Source organism: Mustelus asterias, chromosome 23 (genome assembly GCF_964213995.1).
Source record: "Mustelus asterias chromosome 23, sMusAst1.hap1.1, whole genome shotgun sequence".
Classification (NCBI taxonomy): Eukaryota; Metazoa; Chordata; class Chondrichthyes; order Carcharhiniformes; family Triakidae; genus Mustelus; species Mustelus asterias.
In genome coordinates this window covers 60141540-60147692 of record NC_135823.1, presented here as the reverse complement: position 1 = coordinate 60147692, position 6153 = coordinate 60141540, and the positions used below count along the sequence as shown (strand labels likewise).

The following is a 6153-nucleotide window of genomic DNA, read 5'->3' as shown; positions in this document are numbered from 1 at the left end:
GAACGTGCCGACTCCACACAGACAGTGACCCGAGGACCAGAAGTGAACCTGGGTCCCTGGCGCTGTGCGGCAGCAATGCTAACCACTGTGCCACCGTGCCGCCCAATTAATACCGACCCCACCCCCGTCCATTTCCCAGCACGGTCCCTGGGGGGATGCTTTAGATTCCATCTAATCTTCCAGCTCAATGACCTTTCCTCAGAACTCAACACTTCGCCAAGATGCTAAGTTGCACTGAAAACAAGCCGGTGGGGTTCTTGTATATGGTTTATTTATTAGTGTCACAAGTAGGCTTACATTAACACAGCAATGAAGTTACTGTGAAAATCTCCTAGTCACCACACTCTAGCGCCTGTTTGGGTACACTGAGGGAGAATTTAGCCTGGCCAATGCGCCTAATCAAATATATTAATTTTTTAAAAACAGGTGGATGCTAAAATGTTAACACCATCAGAGAAGGTTTACACATTACCTACCTGACAAACTGCAATGTAAGGTAGTGAAGGATGAATTTGTACATTTACAAAGAACAAAGAACAGTACAACACAGAAACAGGCCCTTCGGCCCTCCAAGCCTGCGCCGCTCACATTTACCTATTTAAACCAACCACCTGTATCCCTCTATTCCCCATCTGTTCATGTCTATCAAGATAAGTCTTAAATGTGGCTAATGTAACTGCCTCAACCACCTCACTTGGCAGCACATTCCAGGCCCCCACCACCCTCTGTGTAAAAAACTTCCCCCGCACATCTCCACTGAACCTTTCCCCCCCTTACCTTGAACTTGTGCCCCCTTGTAATTGTCATTTCTGCCCTGGGAAAAAAGCTTCCAACTGTTCACCCTATCTGTACCATTCATAATTTTATAAACGTCTATCAGGTCGTCCCTCAGCCTCTGTCTTTCCAGGGAGAAGAATCCCAGTGGGTATTTAGTGGAGTTTTTTTTTATTTAGTTGAGGACAGGGTTGGAGCTGAGCGTTAATTGATTTGGTTGCTGTCCATTGCCTGCTTGCATCCTGCTCCTGTGTGTGTGTTGTCAGCAGTTGCCGATATTCCCCTAAAGGAGGCAGTGAGTCTCCTGAAATGTGAAAGAACCACTTCAGGTTGCATTTTTTAAAACTTTCTGATGTCCACCTCCCCCCCTCCTCATCTCCGCCCTCTCTATTCTTCCCTTTATTATCAGCCGGCTCCTCTCACAAGCGAGAGGGAGCAAAGCTTCAGGGAAAGAGAGAGGTGGATCGTTAGCTAGCTAGCTAGCTAGCTATAAAGGCAGGGAGGGGAAGAGTTAAAAAGCCTCAAGAGAGAGACAGCTTTCCTCCAGCACACGGACCGGGGAGGGGAGTGGGAAGGACGGGTCAGTTTCACCTCTGCTGACAGGACTGAAATCTACAAACAAACAAAGGATCAGGAATAAAAAGCAGGAAAGAATGCAAACTGGTCCCTTCTGCGTGTCAAAGTTTTTTGCTCTCTGTCATTTCCTTTGTGCTTGTTAAGCCAGAACAACACACAGCTCCAAGGAGCAACTGAAAGCATCGTTTTATTAATTCCTTTTTTAAAAAAAAAATTCCCACCCACTCTTGGCGATTTCCTTTTTGGCTGGGTAGGATTTCAGGAAACTCCCTTTTCCCCACCTTTCCACCCCCCCCCCCCCCCCCCACACATGCCGAGCGGCCAGATCGAAGGACAGAGCAGCCAGAGGATAAGACGGTGAACTTTGCCAATGCAGAGAGGATCTATCCGGAGCGCAGACACACTACTTTCTGGATGTTAATCTTGGGCGGTGAGTCTCTCTGTGTCTGCTTTGCCTGTGCAGCCTTCAAGCATGCTTTGTTGGTCATTGTATTCGCTAAACCATAGGACCAACGACTAGCTAGGATTATGTGTACATTGTAGGAAATGATTGTGAGCTTGTATGGGTTATTCTAACTGAGGTTTGAAGCTTATCTTAATATAGAGAGAGAGAAAGAGCTTGTCATTAATTTAGAATGCAAAGTATTGTTTGCCTGAATTTGGCACACAAAAGTCCCTCGTTAACTGAAGTGGTAGTAGTTTGAGACAGGTTCAATAGCAACATTTAAAAAACATTTGGATAAGTTGAAAGTTTATTTTATTAGTGTCACAAGTAGGCTTACACTAACACTGCACTGAAGTTACTGTGAAAATCCCCTAGTCGCCACACTCCGGCGCCTGTTCGGGCACACTGAGTGAGAATTTAGCACGGCCAATGCACCTAACCTGCACGTCTTTTGGGCTGTGGGAGGAAACCCATGCAGACACAGGGAGAAACATGGGTGGGAAAAGAGTAGAGGGATCATAGAATGCCTCCAGTGCAGAAGGAGGCCATTTGGCCCATCGAGTTTGCACCTATCCCCACAACCCCACATATTTACCCTGCTAATCCCCCTGACATTCAAGGGCAATTTAGCATGGCCAATCAACCTAACCTGCACATCTTTGAACTGTGGGAGGAAACCGGAGAACCCGGAGGAAACCCACGCAGACACGGCAATTGGGACTAGCTGGAAGGGCACCATGGACTGGTTGGGCTGAAGGGCCTGTTTCCATGCTGTATTACTCTATGACAATTAATTACAATAGTAATTAACTGTACCCATCAGCGTCTTATTGCCTGAGATGCTGTGGATATCATTCTGAGAATGTTTTATACACCAAAGGGTTAACTCTACACGTTGCAAAATACAGGCATTTTATTCACTTTACAAACTCTCAGATTGCCAGGGATTTTTTTTTTTCTGTGTGTTTTTGTCTGGAATTTTTTTTTTTGACAAGTTGAGTGCTCAGGAAGGAAGCTGTTAGCTTCTGACAGAGCCCGCTGTGCAGTGATGTTGAACTGGTCACGGAGCGGGGAGGAGGAGGTACGAGAGCTCTGGGTGAAAAGTGGCAGAGAGGGAGAGAGAGAGAAAGAGTGCCCTTTCTCAGTGGCTCTCGCCAGTAAAACTGCATGGTCAGAAATCCGAGTATTTCAAAGTCACGGGTTCCTGCCAACATCAGCAACTTGGAGAGACACGAGGATGGAGAAAGTCTTCTTTCACTGGGTGAATCTTCGGCCCTAATTAGGCACAATACCATCAAATTTTAATTTTTCTTTGTAAATCTCAGAACAACAGGCATTGTGGTTCAGTTAAAAATTAATTGGGGTTGTAAATTAGAAGTAGAAGCTTGGAATGTGTGCAGCAACTGGCAAATTGGGCAAATGATTTGACTTATTATCACATGTATTGGGATATGGTAAACAGTATTGTTTCTTGCACGCCATACAAAGCATACCGTTCATAGAATACATAAGGGAGAAGGAAATGAGAGGGTGCAGAATGTAGTGTTACATGCTTTATGACTGTAAGTGACTTTACAACTTCCTTCCTCCCTTTTTTAGTTTCAGTTGTAGAACGATTGGTTGAGGTGTTTTAATTGTGTTCCATGCCGTTATAAACAAAGGGAAGTTGAGGTGTATTAACAGAGATGGGTTTAAGAGGAAGAACATGAGGGAAGAAGAATGCAAGAGAGCAATGCTGTTAGACTTGTGGGTGGCACAGTGGTTGACACTGCTGCCTCACAGCGCCAAGGACCCGGGTTCGATTCCCGGCTTGGGTCACTGTCTATGCGGAGTCTGCACGTTCTCCCCGTGTCTGCGTGGGTTTCCTCTGGGGGCTCAGGTTTCCTCAAACAGTCCGAAAGACGTGCTGGTGAGGTGCATTGGCCATGCTAAATTCTCCCTCAGTGCACCCGAACAGGCGCCAGAATGTGGCAATTAGGGGATTTTCACAGTAACTTCATTGCGGTGTTAATGTAAGCCTGCTATTGACACTAATAAAAATAAATAAATCTGAGATCTACAAGGGATGCAAGCTTATGCTGATTGGGTTAGACAGAGGGATGGGAGACAGTCCATGTGGGACACAAGCACTGGAAGGGTCCAGCTGGGCCAAGCAGCTTGTATGTTCCAAGTACATCCTTGAAAAGTAACTTCAATATGCACTGAATTCAATGAATACCCCCATAACAATGGGTGGCACAGTGGTTAGCACTGCATCTTCACAGTGCCAGGGACCCGGGTTCAATTCCCAGCTTGGGTCACTGTCTGTGCAGAGTTTGCATGTTCTCCCCGTGTCTGCATGGGTTTCCTTTGAGTGTTCCGGTTTCCTCCCACAGTCCAAAAGATGTGCTGGTTAGGTGCATTGGCCATGCTAAATTCCCCCTCGGTGTCCCCAATCAGGTGTCAGAATGTGGCGACTAGGGGATTTTCACAGTAACTTCATTGCGGTGTTAATGTAAGCCTGCTACTGACACTAATAAAAATAAATAAATAAGAAGTCTACAAGGGATGCAAGCTTATGCTGATTGGGTTAGGCAGAGGGATGGGAGACAGTCCATGTGGGACACAAGCACTGGAAGGATCAACTGGGCCAAGCAGCTTGTATGTTCCAAGTAGATACATCCTTGCAAAGTAGCTTCAATATGCACTGAATTCAATGAATACCCCCATAACAATGGGTGGCACAGTGATTAGCACTGCATCTTCACAGCGCCGGTGACCCGGGTTCAATTCCTGGCTTGGGTGACTGTCTGTGCAGTCTGCACGTTCTCTCTGTGTCTGCATGGGTTTCCTCCCACAGTCCGAAAGATGTACTGGTTATGTTGCAATGGCCGTGCTAAATTCTCCTTCAGTGTACCCGAACAGTGTGTGCCGACTAGGGGACTTTAACAGTAACTTCATTGCAGTGTTAATGTAAGTCTATCTGTGACACTAATAAACAAATAAACTTAACAACCCCAAAGGATTGTTTAATTGTCAACATTGATGCATTGGAAGTATCAAGTGACTGGATGCTGATATCAAACTAATCCTCAGTATTCTACAAGAATTGCGTGAGGTTAAAGTGTCCCCCTGATGATTTCTCTCTGTGTTTGTGGTGGGACTGACCATGGGTGAGAGCTTGTGTTCACAAACAATGGCAACAAAGCGGCGATGGTACACATGACCTCTGACAAATGGTCACTTCATAAACATTGTTGTTACTTTTCCTTAATAAACTTCCTGGACGTTTTAAAATAGCTTTATTGCACAAATATGCAGGCAACATAGCTTGGAACAGGAGCGAATGTTGGAGGGAAATTTAGGGTGGCATGGTGGTTAGCACTGATATCTCACAGCACCCGGGACCTGGGTTCAATTCACGGCTCGAGTGACTGCGGAGTCCGCACGTTCTCCCCGAGTCTGCGTGGGTTTCCTCCAGGTACTCCGGTTTCCTCCCACAGTCCAAAGATGTGCAGGTTAGGTTGATTGGCCATGCTAAATTGCCCCTTAGTGTCGGGGGACTAGCTAGGGTAAATGCATGGGGTTATGGGGATAGGGCCTGGGTGGGATTGTGGTCAGTGCAGATTCAATGGGCCAAATGGTCTCCTTCTGCATTGTAGGGATTCTATGAAAAGTCTAACCTTTCAATGCAACGCTACTGCTCAATATTGAATTTTTACAAACTATTGATTGCTGATATTTCACACATTTGCTGAATGAGTACAAATGTGCGATCCATTCAGTGACGTGTCAAGTGTACATCAATTGTGTTTTATTACCTGCAGCTGGAGGGTTTCACTTGAGCAGATCTAAGGCGACAAGCACTGAAACCAGTTGAGTTAGGAGGTGTATGCTTGTAATGTCTCATTCTGTAAATAAACATCAAACTGAGTAAAGATTGATGTCGGTACTATCCTTCACTGGGCGGCACGGTGCCTCCGTGGTTAGCACTGCTGCCTCACAGCGCCAGGGATCAATTCCGGCCTCAAGTAACTGTCTGTATGGACTTTGCACGTTCTCCCCGTGTCTGCGTGGGTTTCCTCCGGGTGCTCCGGTTTCCTCCCACAGTCCAAAAGATGTGTGGGTTAAGTGCATTGGCCAATCCTAAATTGCCCCTTAGTGTCTGGGGGATTAGCAGGGGATAGGACCTTGGTGGGATTGTTGTCGGTATAGGCTCGATGGGCCAAATGACCTCCTTCTGCACTGTAGGGATTCTATGAGGAAAGGTGGGTTGGCCGTGCTATTTTGTCCCTTTGTGTCCAAAGATCTGGAGGTAAATATGTGGGATTATGGGCCTGGATAAGATGCTCTTTCGGAGAGTCTTTTGGATAAGAAGG

The 6153-nt window shown here is 46.2% G+C and overlaps 1 protein-coding gene across 2 annotated transcripts in view; it reads left to right on the top strand.

The window, feature by feature from the left end:
- Positions 1-1201: 1201 nt before the first annotated feature.
- The window catches only part of LOC144510829 (cytoplasmic phosphatidylinositol transfer protein 1-like), a 232938-nt gene continuing 227986 nt past the window's right edge, over positions 1202-6153 (top strand). Inside the window, exon 1 of one of the 2 annotated variants that reach the window (XM_078240774.1) lies at positions 1202-1780. The gene's annotated coding sequence lies outside the window, so the exon portion shown is untranslated. The remainder of the gene's footprint in view (positions 1781-6153) is intronic. The other variant, XM_078240775.1, reaches the window with a different exon arrangement.